Source organism: Pinus tabuliformis, chromosome X (genome assembly GCF_031772625.1).
Source record: "Pinus tabuliformis cultivar Carrire ecotype Pingquan chromosome X, CPIR1, whole genome shotgun sequence".
Taxonomy (NCBI): Eukaryota; Viridiplantae; Streptophyta; class Pinopsida; order Pinales; family Pinaceae; genus Pinus; species Pinus tabuliformis.
In genome coordinates this window covers 1,318,998,052-1,319,013,420 of record NC_142308.1, presented here as the reverse complement: position 1 = coordinate 1,319,013,420, position 15,369 = coordinate 1,318,998,052, and the positions used below count along the sequence as shown (strand labels likewise).

General features: G+C 35.1%; 1 pseudogene; it reads right to left on the bottom strand.

Moving 5' to 3' along the window:
• Positions 1-1,306: 1,306 nt before the first annotated feature.
• LOC149144951 (uncharacterized) overlaps positions 1,307-15,369 on the bottom strand; it is a 56,640-nt pseudogene continuing 42,577 nt past the window's right edge.

The window sequence follows — 15,369 nt, the reverse complement described above, 5'->3', positions numbered from 1 at the left end:
ATTTTGGGTGTCCTATAAGTTTTTGGTAGTGCTGATTCCATTTCCACCATTTAAAACTTGATTCAAGTAGACCACTCCAAAATTTAAATTATAATAAAATTAAAATAACATATTTATAAATTATTTTGATATTGAAATTAATTATAGTTTTTAGGTATATGTTATTGATAGTCATAATATTGACCAATAAAAAATTTATTTACAACTTAATAATATACATAATAAAATAATATGAATATTATAATTAATTTTATTATATTAATATTTTATATATTTTTTAATTAAATTTAAATATAATTAAAAAATCATCATTTTAGAGTTTTATACATTTCACTTTTAAATTTAAATTAAAAAATATTATAAAATAAAATAAAAATAAAACATTTAAAAAATATTTTAAATTAAACCTATTTTACTTTTGCCGTAACAACTACACATATTCCTCGGCCTGGAGTATGCCGTAAAACTGCTTCTGCTTGGCTAAGAGCTCGTCTTCCTCGGACGTAAGGAAACAGGTTAACGGCCCAAGACCCAGAGGCATCTGGCAGGAGTGAAAGCCTGCTCCCTTACGGACCACCAGCGGGTTATTACAGGTGGCGTGGTTTTCCTTGATAACAGTGATGAGTCAAACCGACATTCGCGGATAGCAGCCAGAGATGGTTGTCCTCACTGTTGGTTTGACACCTGAGTTTGATAGGTTTTGCCACCTTCGGAAAAAAAAACAACTACACATATTCCCTATAGTGAACTGTAGAAATAGATTGTTCCACAAGTCACCTAGTCACCTTAACCAGTACCCCAACCCAACCCAACCCCGGACGACTACAACTAACGCTGAGTTAAAAACTCAATAAGTTAAGTTCGCAGTTAGACTTTGGGTATAACATTTTCTTAAACTGGAGTCAAGATATAAATAACCCCTCGTTAACAAACGAAGTAGGGCGACGGTCCGAGTCAAACCGCGGGTACTGTACTGAATACCAAAGAGCCAACTCTCTCCTCGTCATAAATAATTGCCATCCAGCGTCCTTTCAATTTTTCTTTAATTCTATCTCTCATGGCCCAGGTTGCCCGATCGAACACCCTCCCGAAATCCGCAAAAGCGTAGACACAGCCCTATGGGTTCTTTATATTTTCCGCTCCTCTCCTAATTCAACCACAACGCAAAAGATTTTCCGTAATTTCTGACCTCTATTAGTTCCAGTTGAGTTTTCCCATCATTTATAGAGCTTTTAGCCTCTTTGAGTTGGCTCCAACAACATCTGGTGTGCAGGAGTTCGGCTGCTTGAATTTCTTTTTAAGGTTTTCATAAAGAGGGTATAATAGGGATCACATAGTTTTGATCAATTGCGGGAAGATGACCTTTCACGGCTTCGAATCGGGCCGCCGCTTTGCCGTAAGGATAGACGCCATAAATGGGAAGCAAAACCCATCTCAGGCCATGGTTGTTGGCTCTTCCCCTGCTGTTTCGATGTTTCACAGGCTTGTCAATAACCTCGGAACGCCTAAGGATACTCCAGAACAGTTGGAAATTCAATATTGAAAAGAATGATTTAATCTGCCTGCATTAACGAACAAGGTGCATAAAGGGGTTGTTGGCATTGATTGCTGCCAAGTAGGTTGGTTTTTTTTGTTTGAAGTACATCTATCTGAAGGGATCATATCTGGTTGGTTTATTAGCCAATCTCTTCGCATATTGTTGGGTTTATTAGTAAATCTTAATTTTTAGGATAGGTGGGAAGGTATCCTATTTTGTTGGTTTATTAGCAAATCTTAATTTTTAGGATATGTAGGAAGCTATCATATTTTGTTGGTTTATTAGTAAATCTTAATTCTTAGGGCATGGAGAAAAGGATCATATTTTGTTGGTTTATTAGCAAATAGGTTCACATATTACTGGCTTATTAGCAAATCTAGGGTATCGATGAAAATTAACCTAATAATTTGGTAATCTCTAATGTGTGAAAAGCTTTAGTGATAAGAACATGACCAATATGCCAATTAGTTTTTATTCAGTGTATATCATTTTTTTTTTTGGTGTTTCCTGATTAACTTCCATTAATATATTAAATAAACTGGTTTGGTTGAGTGTTTTAATGTAAAGGCTTTCGCATGCATTGGCTTGCATGTTGCCCTAATGATGCCAAACTCCTAACAGATATGGAGATTAGATCGGATCGGCATTGCTAAGGTTAAATTAATGTATTCTTCCTCAAGCTTTTGCCTCGATTTTAATAGATTATGGTCCTGCCTCTATTCTCTGTTTCCAGTTCCCAAATCTATTTACTCAGCTATCCCATTCGTGTTTTAGGGCATCTGCATGTGTTGGTTGATGTAATAGCCTGTAGAGATATGAAAAGTGACAATTGTCTGAAAGGCGTTACTGCATTATCTCTAAATTGATGCAATATTTACCGCAATGTCATATTGATGCAATATATTGCATGGGTTGGGTCGGGTTACCTTCTGCCAAATATTTGACAATCATATTCGTTATTAATGAAGTTAGAAAATTTGTTCTGTTGTCTCTACTCACACGGCCCAAATCTATTTTTCCTTGTCTATACGAGGGATTTGCTTAACCAACATTTTGAAACATTTCCTCAAGTTATGTTTTGAAACATTTCCTTAAGTTATGTTTTTCATCCCTACCTGCCTTAATCTCACAGGTATGGTCACTATCAGTCCTTTCTCAATTACTTCCAAGTTTTCTTCTATCATCCTAATGTGCACAGCTCGTGGTTGTGAGGACAACTTGGTTTCTTTTAGCTTCACTAAAGTCCTGTTTTACCATTAGGAAGCCCACCTTTAAGCTCGATTCCACGGTTTACCTTTCACTTAAATGACAATAAAAGGTAATTATTATAACCATATTTCTATAATTCTACCATCAACAAACAAGTTTCTGAAACTGTTTCAGAGGTCCTTTCATCTATTCTAAAATCTACTGAGCACTTCCTGTGAGTAAACAAGCATGGAAGCCAGCTACTTAGGCATTTTTGTAATAAGTTATTTTCACAGACCAAACTATATGTTCACCTTCAATTAGTTATTCTCAGGTATAGTTTTCAAATTTGTTGTATAGTTGTTACAATTTTCATGTGTTCTAGAGCTACCATAATCGATTACTAGCTTCCTTTCAAGCAACCTTGTTATGAACTTATGTTTTGCAAGAATAAGACTAGGAAACACATTGGACAGCTAGTAAAGGACACATCACATCTGCTAAACTCAAAGCTGCCAGTGAAACTAATCAGCATACAGAAGTCAGTGTAAGCGTCATATGTTAGTCAAAAACTAATTTCATTATCAAATGCAGAGAATGACTCTTTAATTCCACTGGTTTGACAGTATATTTTCACTAATTCTATTAATTCTGGCTTTAAATGAAAACTTGTAATAATCATTTTATATAAAACCCTTATCCAAGTGCTGCACTTTCTATGACATTGTCCTTTTTATATTTTCTCTTTCTTCTGGCAAATACAATTGATAGTATGAAGTCTTATCAACAATTTTTTTTTTATTTGCATTTAAAATTTTCCGAATCTATGCATAATAGTGTTGGTTTGAAATTCTACCCATTATCCATAATAGTGTTGGTTTGAAATTCTACCCATTATCCATAATAGTGTTGGTTAGAAATTCTATCCATTTTTCATAATTTCTTTTTGATGTCATTTTCATTTCCCAGGGTTGCTTTCTCTCAGTTTCATTTTGTATTTATCATCTGATTTATATCTTGAAAAATAGCACTATATTGTTTTTGAACGGTACACAGAGACCTAAATATCAATCCTTATGTACTCGTTGATTATATCGATTTCTATTTGGACATTTTGGATTTTAACATAATTGTGCAAAATACATATATAATTTTCCTAGTGGTTTACTTCCCTCTTTCTCTGCCTTCCAAACATATCTATATTCCTTATAGATTATGTCTTGTTTGTTAAATCAGTTATAGAAATATATCACTTAAAGTTTATGATAAATTGTAGGATAGGCCTTCTAAACATATCGATATTCCTTATAGATTGTGTCTTGTTTGTTAAATAAGTTATAGAAATATATCACTTAAAGTTTATATTAAATTATAGGATAAGAAGAAGATAGAAAATGCAAAACTCACAAAAGATTTACAAGTTGTTCTAAAGGAGTTTCAGCAAGCCCAACGGCTTGCCGTTGAACTTGAGAATAACAACAGCTTATACATCTTTTGTTCCCCAAGCGGGTTTTCCTTCACGGCGATTATGAACTGTACTAGAGTTGGTTTCTCCATGTAGTCTAATGTTGTTTCTTAATTTCCTACATTGTATATGCTGTTAGCAACGTCATGACATGCTCCTTTTTGAAATCGATACATCGTTTCTTGGTTTAGCTTTTCCATAATTATGCTAATTTGAAATTTTCTGTCGACAAAGGAAATTTTATAGTGTGAATAATTTTCAAGCATCGGGTTTTTCTTATTGTATATGCTAAAGCATTTAATTGTTTCTTAACTTTTCTTTTGCGGGGACTTTTTTTGCAGCTGTGTTGCGAGTGAGCTAGATTTAATTACGAACAAAACTCAGTAGCGGCAGGTTCTTCTCATAGAATTTAGGAGGTAGTTAGAAGTCGTATTCTTTAACATCAATGCTTCTTTCTAGACTTCCTTTTTGAAATCGATACGTTGTTTCTTGGTTTACCTTTTCCATAATACTTTCAAGCATCGGGTTTTTCTTATTGTATATGCTTCTTCTTTTAATTGTTTCCTAATTTGTCTCGTACTTCTGGTTGGCTTGGAGAACATTACAATCTTTCTAGTTTGTAACAGTTGAAAACAATGTCCCATTTATCTCAAGTAGCTTGATTAAGATATAAGAGAATTATTTTTATCAATAAAATTTTTGACTTGGAAAACCAAAGAATGAACACACCATTTCATCGATGGCAGGATAAAACTAAACAATTCAAACTATTAAGAATTTAATTTAAATATGAAAAGGTGAATTATATTTTGAAATAAAATAAGGAAATATCAACTAATGTGAATTAATTGTAAATGTGATAATCGATTAATTATATTACCAACTTAAATAAATTTTGATTTCTAATCATTTATCTAAAATAAAGAGAGATGTGATAATAAGTTTATAGGTGCAAAAACAGTTTAAATGCCAAACATAGTCTTCAACTGTCTTCGAATATCCAATCCTCCTCTTCTTTAATTTGTCATTGGCATCTGAAAAATGTCATGTAGAGTGCACACAATCAACATTGAATAGGGTTTTATAGAACATTTTATTTCTATAATTGAGTTAACAAAAAGTTTGAATTACCTCACTCGGTTCAACTAATGGATCCAAGAATTGAACATTATCCATTTTGTATTTTTCTTTGCCTCCACAAATATACTATATAATGTATTTGTTATAATTATTTTGTTTCTTGAATGGTGTGTTGATGTTCAACTATCCAAAAGCTGATGTTTACAACATCTAAATCTATTTCATTTACAATCTCGAAAGGGTTTATTAGTGAATTAGACTCAATGATATCAAATGGAATTATAAGTGCATCATGCAGTGATGCTCGAAATATATATAAGAATAATTTGACTAATAATTTAACATTTGGATAATCTTGTGACCTCCATTTAAACACTTTAGGGGCTTCTATACATAATTGAACTTCCACTTTTCTACTAAAAAGTTTTGAAAATATTTAATAATGTTTGAATTTTTCATGAATTTCATCACATTGATCTGCCAACTTCATTGTCTCAAATTTAACTTTCATGAATTTTAGAAATTTTAGAGTAGGTTTGAAATCACTTTCTGAAATTATCTCTTTTAGATCATTTAAATATATTCTCTTCAATGCAAGTAATTAAACATTGAGTCTATCATATAATATTTTATTAGACTTTTGACATCTTTGTTGCAAATAAATAAGTATAAATGATGTTTTTTTACATCTCACACAACGGTATTATAAAACTTTGGTGATTGATTATAAAAGATTTGTGCAACTCTTTATATCAAATTTAGCTAAACTTTCATAATTAACAATCTTATCCATTGAATTATTTATTTGATTCTTCAATCAACTTTGTTCTAAATTTAGACCAGATTTTATTGAAACATCAAATAATGATTCACTAGATATAATAAAGAATACAATATTTAAGTTGCATAACTAAGAGAGCTTCACTAAATATGGTATAAATAGTTGCACAATTTTTTTAGAACGTATTACTAAACTTCTAAAATATCATTGTGTAAGATGTAAAAAACATCATCTATAATTATTTATTTGCAAAAAAGAAGTAAAAGTTTGGATAAAATTCCAGATTATCAACTCAATCACTAATTCCTTTTTTTGAGGAGAGTATATTTAATGAGCTGGAAGAGGGCATTGCAAAAGGTGATTTCCAACCTACTGTAATAATTCAAAAATCTAGGAAAATTGAGTTTGAGATGACAAAGCTTGGAGTTCAATGCGATAAAATTCATGAAAACTTAAGTGTTGTTATTTATTTTCAATTTTTTACAGTAGAAATGTTGATGTTCAAATATGTATAGAAGTTCCAAAAGTGGTTAAATAGAGTTCATACGATGATTTAAATGTTAATGTATTTGTCAAATTATTCCTAATGAAATTTCAACCATCATTACTAGGTGGACTTCTAATTCCATTTGATATCATTGAGTCTGATTCATTAATTAAATCTTTCAAGATTGTAAATTAAAGAAATTTAGTTGCTGAAAACATCAGCTTTTAGATAGTTAACGGTTAAAAAAACATTCAAGCAATGAATTAAGTTATAACAACTCTAATATATAGTGTATTTGTGGTGGAGAAGAAAAATTATGAAATACATAATGCTCGATTTTTGGATCTATTAGTTGAACCCAATGAGACGATTCAATTTTTTGTCAAATAATCTTTGAAAATAAAGTGTTTTATAAAACTCCACTTGTTGATTGTGTGCACTTTGAATGACATTTCTTAAGTGGCAATGAGAGATTAAGGAAAATGAGGATTGAATATTCCAAGATAGTTGAAGACAAGGTACAAAATTTTATTTTGACACCTATAAACTTATTGTCATGTCTATTTTAGATAAATGATTAAACATCATGATTTATTTAAGTTAATAATCTAAATAATATACTATCATGTTTACAATTAATTAGTGTATTTCCTTATATTATTTCGAGATATAATTCATATTTTCATATCTACATTCAATTCTTACTAGTTTGCATTTTTATTTTTCTCAGACCAATGATTAAATGTTGTGCTCCTTTTTCAACTATCCAAGTTCATATTTTGGTGATAATAAGATCCTCTTATATCTTGATCAAGCTACTTGGGATAAATGGGACATTACTTTCAATTGTTATAAACTAGCAAAATTGCAATTTTATCATAGCCAATCTAAATTAGAAAAGTACATGACAAATAGTATACATAGTTTGATAGTTTATTCTCTTTGCCCCCTTAGGGACTAACGACATAACCAATTTCCTCAGCAACAAATGAATTACTTGATAGAACTGTTTTTCTTTTTGTTCCACCTAAGCATCCAACAAATGTCATAAAATAAAAAATTACTGTAATAAATTGAAAACCAACTAAAAATATTATATTGAATGGTTACAAATTGTAAAATTAATGATGAGAAATTGAGTTGTATGACTCTTACGACATCCAATATTCTAGAGCATTGTGAAATTAGTGATATTTCATTTTCCAACATCTAATCAATGAATTGAATTGATTTACAATGAGAAATGAAGCTCAATAAATAATACAACTGTATTTACAGAAACAACAAGTTTCTACTAAGAAATAGAAATAACAAGTTTCTAATAAGAAACTACTAATAAGATCACAGAAATACATAAATGAGCATTAAACACTAAAATAGCATTATTCTAATACCCTCCCTTAATGCTCAATCTATTTACAACACCTATATACCCTCTGAATCTTACAAACTTATCAAGACCAAGGGGCTTGGTGACGATGTCTGTTGGCTGCTCCGTTGTGGCAACATACAGTAACTGAATGGATTTGTCTTCAACAAGCTATCAAATGTAGTGACAATGGGTTTCCACATGCTTTGTTAGTTCATGGAAGATTGGATTCTTGATGAGTTTAACCACTCCCTGATTATCACAGAATAGGGTAGTAGGACCTGCCTGGGAAACATGCATATCCACAAGCATACGTCGAAGCCACACTACCTCACAAGATGCCTTAACTACTCCCCGATACACTACTTCTGTTGAGGAGAGAGCCACTGCCTGTTGCTTCTTATTAGTCCATGTGACAGCACCAAATCCCAGGCTGAACACATACTAGCTGTAGATTTATGGTCATCAAACGAACTTGGCCAGTCAGAATCTGTGTAACCATTGAGTGTAGGATCTGAAATCCAAGTGTAAAGAAGTCCATGATCAGGAGTGCCACTCACATACCGCACAACACACTTCGCTGCTAGCCAATGATCAGCCTTAGGAGCTGTCATGAAGCATGAAATGTAGCTCACTGCAAAACTGATATTAGGTCTAGTGGCAGTAAGGTAGATGAGGTTGCCCACTAATTGCCTAAATAAAGATTCATCCACAAGTGGTGAGGATAACTGAGCTGAAAGTTTGATCCCTAGTTCCATAGGAGTCGTGGCAGGCTTGTAATCCTACATTCTGAACTTGTTGACAAGACTTCTGGCATACTTGGACTGAGAGAGAAGGATGTTGTTCTCAGTCTGCTAGACTTCAATCCCAAAACAGTAATCAAGAAGTACCAAATATGTCATATCAAAAGTGCTGCACAAATCTTGTTTGATACCATGGATCAAATGTGCTAAATTGCCAGTAATGATAAGGTCATCCACATAGACAACCAGAAACAGAATATCATCACCAGTATGCTTGATATACATGTTTGCATCAGATGGACTTCGCTCAAAGCCATGATCTATTAGGTACTTATCAATTTTCATGTACCAAGCCCGAGGGGTTTGTTTTAGACCATAGAGTGCTTTGACTAATCTACAGACTTTCTGTTCTTGACTGGCAACCTTGAATCTTGGATTCTGTTTCATGTAGCCTTCTTCCTGTGAGTCACCATTTAGAAAAGCACTCTTTACATCCATCGGATGGACTTTCCAACCTAACTAAGTAGCTAAGGCAAGGATGAGCCGTATGGTACTCATATTTCCTGTAGGAGCAAAGGTCTCCTCATAGTTTATGCCTTCCTTTTGTGAGAACCCTCAAGAAACGAGGCAAGCCTTATACTTGTCTAGGGTTATGTTAGCTTTGTATTTCACTTTATACACCCATTTGCAGCTAATGGGCTTCTTCCCTACAGGAAGATCATAAAGGGTCCAAGTGTGATTCTTTTAAAGACTCTAGAATTCAGCTTCCATAGCTTGTTCGCACTCAGATATACCCTTAACCTCTGAATAGGTTTGAGGCTCAAAAACACTGTGTAGGTTAGCCATTAGAGGAAAATTTACTATAGGTTGTTGTTTTCTCTTATTTTTGGAAGTTCTACCTTCAAGGAGCTCATTATCACGGAGATCACCAATAGTTTTAGCCCACCATTTAGGCCAGAGAGTAGAAGAAACAATATCTGGAGTAGGTGGAGGAGGCTCAGGAGCAACAGGAACAATGAGAGGTGGATTATTTTCTGGAGGGAACTCAGGTAGTGCATCATAAAATACTAATGTTGCATCATCCCGCCCATCAGGTGGACCTAACAGAAGAAGAACATTATGAGATTGATCCTTAGAACACTGCTCAAAAGGAGGAGATTAAAAGAACCTTCTGTCTGCATCAATTACTACGTCCTGACTGAAGATAAGATGATCAGTGTCTATAACAATCAACTTGTGGGCCTTTTGGTGATCACTATACCCTATCATCATGAGTTTCTAGCTTTTGGAATCCAACTCAGAGTGCTTAGCAGCTGGAATCCAAACATATGCAACCAAGCCAAACACTTTGAGGTGACTGATCTTAGGCTTACGGCCAAACCAAACCTCTTCTGGAGTCTTCCCCTTAACAGCCTGAGTAGTTGATTGGTTAAGAAGATAGACAACGGTAAACACTACTTCAACCCAAAATTTGTTCAGAACACTCTTGTGTTGTAACATGGAATGAGCCATTTCAACAATTGTACAGTTGCGACGTTCGACAACACTATTCTGCTGAGGAGTGTAGGGTGTAGTTAATTGGCGTTTGATGCCATGGGTATCACAGAAGTTGGAGAAAGTAGAAGAACAAGATTCCCCCCCCATTATCTGTCCTAAGAGTTATGCTATTACAGCCAGACTCTTTTTCAACTAAGGACTTAAACTTCTGAAAGATACTAAATACATCAGATTTATGTTTTAGAAAGTACACCCACATCTTTCTACTGAAATCATCTACAATAAGCAAAAAATATTTGCAACCAGTAACTGAAGATGTATTCATAGGACCTGAAATATCAACATGAATTAACTAGAGTACCTTAGACGCGTGCCAAGATTCTCCATCCTTGATGAAGACTGATGTTGCTTGCCAGCTTGACAGGTGCCGCACACTCCCAAATGCTGAGTTTGAATATTGGGTAACCTTGAAACAAGTCCCTCCTGAGATAGCTGAGAGAGATACTGAATGTTTAGATGCCCATATCTATGATGCCATAGAGTGCTGATGGGAGAAACATGAGCTGCTAGAGCCACTTCTGGAGAATCACCAGTGTCAAGAATCTTGTATAGGCCATGATCCTCTAGGCCAACAACAACCATAAGACAAGTTTCCCTGTTAATAATGGAGCACTTGTGTGCACTGAACACCACATCGATCTGAGGAGAGTTCCTCATAATCTGGCTGATAGACAGCAGATTAAGTTCCATACTAGGAACATAGTACAAATTCAGGAAGATGAGTGTGTGCCCATCAAACTGGATTGGAACTGTACCTCTGCCAACCAATGTGTACTCCTCACCTCCACCTAATACCATGAAATCACTGAAAGATGAGAAGCCAGTAAACCAGTCACACCTGTGAGAGAAATGACATGATGCACTAGAGTCAATGTACCAATTAGAAGAAGGGGCATGATTTGAGGACCTGTTAGCCATAAAGGCATAAAAGGAATATTCCTTCTGCTCGGAGTGTTCTGCAACATTCGCTTTCTAATGAGACCCTCCCTACTTCTTCTGTTCAGAAGCAATCCTCTGTCGACAATCTTTCTTCATGTCACCGAACTTGTGACAGTAATTACACTTGCACTTTTTTCTCAATATAGCAGACTAGCAATGTGTGGATTATAAGACCACATTTTGTCACAACAGGAGCCTTTGGAGGAAGAAGCACTAGGCCTATAATGCCCATGGCCTGCACAACACTTGCAATGATGAACTTGCAAACAGACCTGACTGCCATACCAATTAACCAAATATTGAGATCCTAGTAGTTGTGCATACAAAACCATACAATTGGCAAGCTTGCTGAAACAACAAATATGAAATAAGATGATAGGTTCTTCTTGATGAAAAACCGCAATATATAAAAACCATCAATAATTGGCGCGAGCAAGAACTTGAGTGGTATGCTGATGAAAATCGACCCGGTTGAAGCCACCAAAATTAACAAGCCAGTAAATGCAGCGAAGCCAAAAGAATCGTTAACTAGACCAATCCCATAACCTCCTGCTGGCAATGCTCCTCCTAGCATGATAATTGTCACCAGCACATAGTTCCAGGGAGGGCAACGTGCAAATATCGCCCGAAGGAGTAAAAGATAACCCTGATTTCCAGACACACAATCAAAACCAATAGTGCAATTGCACCATTAATGATCTAAATCTGCTGAAGCAAAGCAGGATCCTTTGAAATGTACCACAATGCGGCAAAAGCCGACGCATATAATTGAAACAACAGGGGCACAAAAAAAAGCAGGAAGAGGTCACAGACAGTGGCCATGGAAGAAAAAATGATGGAATGATGAGATCTGATGTAAAGCAACAGAGGCAAAAACAACAGAGTTAGGGTATGAAAGATAAAATGTGAACATCATTGAAAATGAAGGAGATGTAGCTCATAGGTGAGGCCTGCACCTGGAGACTACACTCAGAACAGAGAGATCACTCTCATACACTCTATTATTCATGAATGAAAGATTACATCATTTAAGTACAACACTAGGAATTAGGAAGTTGCAGCCAAACCCCTAAACTCTAGGAAATAATCCTAAACTAGGGAGATATGTTACAACTATGTAACCATTTTCTCCATTAATACAAAATAATATAATTATTTTCAACTTCCCCCCCTTAATGGAGAAAGGGTTGTCCTGGACTCCTAGCATCCTTCTAAACAATTCAAATTTCACATGTGCAAGAGGCTTTGTAAAAATATCATCCATGTTGTCACAAGTTTTACAATATTCAACAATAATTTCTTTTGACTGTATCTTCTCTCTGACAAAATGGAACTGAGTGTCTATATGTTTGGTGTTTTTGTGAAACACTGGATTATATGTCAATTTAATGGTACTCTGGTTGTCTCTTTTCCTGCATCATTGAGAAGCCTTCTCAACCAGATCGCTTCACACGTCGCTGCACACAATGCTTGATACTCAGCTTCACACGAAGACAAAGCTACAATACTCTGCTTCTTGCTGCTCCATGCTATGACCCCGGATCCTATGCTGAATGCGTAACCTTTGATAGACCTTCAATCATCCAAGTTACCTGCCCAGTCTGAATCTGAAAAACCTGCTAGAATAACATCAGATGCATCAGTGTATAAAATGCCATAGTTAACAGTACCACAAAGATACCTCAACACACGTTTTGCTACTACCCAGTGACTTTCAAGTGGTTTTGACATGAATTGGCTCAAGACACTAACAGAGTATGCTAAGTCAGGTCTGGTTGTTGTAAGATATATCAAGCTTCCAACCAGTTGTCTGTACATTGTAGCATCAGCCTCTTTAGTGCCATCGTCACTGCTCAACTTCAGATTCTGCTGCAAAGGTGTCGCTGCTGATCTACACTGATCCATACCAAACTTTTCCAATAGATTTCTGGCATACTTCCCTTGGGTAAGAAAAGTTTGCCCAGTATCTCTAGATACTTCTAATCCTAGACAGTAATGAAGTCTTTCAAGTTCTTTCATCTCAAAAACTTGTGACATAAGCCTTTTGATTCCTCTGATTAAATCATCTGCATCTCCTGTTATAATCATGTCATCTACATACAAAGAAATCAGAATAATCTACCCCTGCTTATTGTACTTGGTATACAAATTTGGGTCATTCAAACTTCTATGGAAGCCATACTCTAAAAAGAAATAATCAACCTTTTCGTACCAAGACCTGGGTGCTTGCTTTAAGCCATATAAAGCTTTTTTCAATCTACAAAAAAGATGTTCCTGCCCCTACTTTACAAACCCTTCTGGCTGTACTAAGTAAATTTCCTCCTTTAATTCACCATTTAAAAATGCAGATTTGACATCAAGCTCGTGTAGCTCCCAATTATATTTAGTAGCTAAAGCAATAAGCATTCTTATTGTATTTAACTTTGCTACAGGTGCAAAAGTATCATCAAAATCTATACCTTCCTGCTGTGAATATCCTTTTGCAGCCAACCTAGCTTTTAATTTCTCTATACTTCCATCTGCATTCATTTCTGGTTTAAACAGCCATTTACATCCTATGGGTGTTTTATTCTTAGGTAGTTCAACTAAATCCCAAGTGTCATTTCTAAGAATTCATTCCATGTCTTCATTCATTTCAGCTCTCCACTCCTTAAATTGACTAGCTTCTTCGTAATTAGTGGGCTCTACAATGTTCAAAACATTTGACATCAAAGCATAGTCTCTCAAATTTAATAGTTTTTGAGTCTTCCTACCAGATCTCCTTTGTAGGGGACTTACCTCAAATGTGTTTTCTTCAGCTCTAAATGGGCTTGCTTTATCACCTTCTTCCTGTTCTTCTTTTTGCTCTTCTTTTTGCTCCTGCTCTCTTTCATCCTCGCTATTTTCATCCATCAACAATGGAATGTGCCAATCATCACCAATGTCATCTTTCCATTCCTGTACCTATTCATGGAACACTACATCCCTGCTTGCAAATATCTTATGAGTCTCAGGATTGAACAATTTATATGCTTTAAATTCTGTGCCATAACCAACAAAGATGCATTTCACAGCTTTAGGATCTAATTTCTTCCTATCAGCTTTAGGTATATGGGTAAATTCTTTTGACCCAAATACTCTTAGATGATTTACTACTGGTTTGAATCCATATAGAGCTTCAAAAGGAGTTTTGAAGCTAAGATACCTCGTAGGACTTCTATTCAAGTATACAGCAGTATTAATAGCTTCTGCCCAAAAACTATTAGATAGATCCTTACCTTGTAACATGCTCCTTGCGCACTCCACTATTTCTGTTTTTGCGTTCTGCAACTCCATTTTGCTGTGGTGTGTGTGGCACTGTAAACTACTGAACAATCCCGTGAGATTTGCAAAATTTCATGAATTCCCCTAGCTTGTATTCTCCCCCTTGATCAGACCGGAGAATTTTTATACTCTTACCAAATTGTTTTTCCACCAAGGTTTTAAATTCTCTAAAGCACTGGAAAGTCTGACTTTTCTTACTCAGAAAATAAACCCATGAGTATCTAGTGCAGTCATCAGTGAATAGGAAAAAATAATACGCTCTACCTAGTGACCTTATCTGCATAGGTCTGCATATATCAGTGTGCACTAGTTCTAAAATATTTGTTTCCTTCCACCTATCATGCACAGGACACTGTTCTCTATGCATTTTACCTAAGGCACATCCATCACAATTTAACTAAATATTACGAAAGATAAGGAGCCCCTCAACCATACCTTTTCTCTGCAATAGCATGAGGTCCTGCAAATTCATGTGACCGAATCTCTGATGCCAGAGTTGTTCGGTTGTCGATCCTGCTGCAACCATGGCTCGCTTTGATATACTCTTCACATCTAGTCTATATAGGCTTCCAACACGCACGCTTGTTGCAACTATTTCTTCCCTGCAATCCTTTATCACACAATGAAAGAACTCAACTTGCTTATCTTGATCAGTTGTCATGGATACAGATATCAGATTTTTCTTAATTCCAGGTACATATAAAACATTTTGAAGATAACTAATTTTTCCATTTGGTAACTTGACTAGAGTAACCCCATAACCTTTAATCTCATATCCACTATCATATCCTAAATAGATTTTTGATCCGTATGTACTTTCTTGAAGACTATCAAAAGATTACTTTTTACCTGTCATGTGAGAGGATGCTCCAGAATCAACATACCATATATCTTCCTCATCAGATGCTGAAAAGGCATGG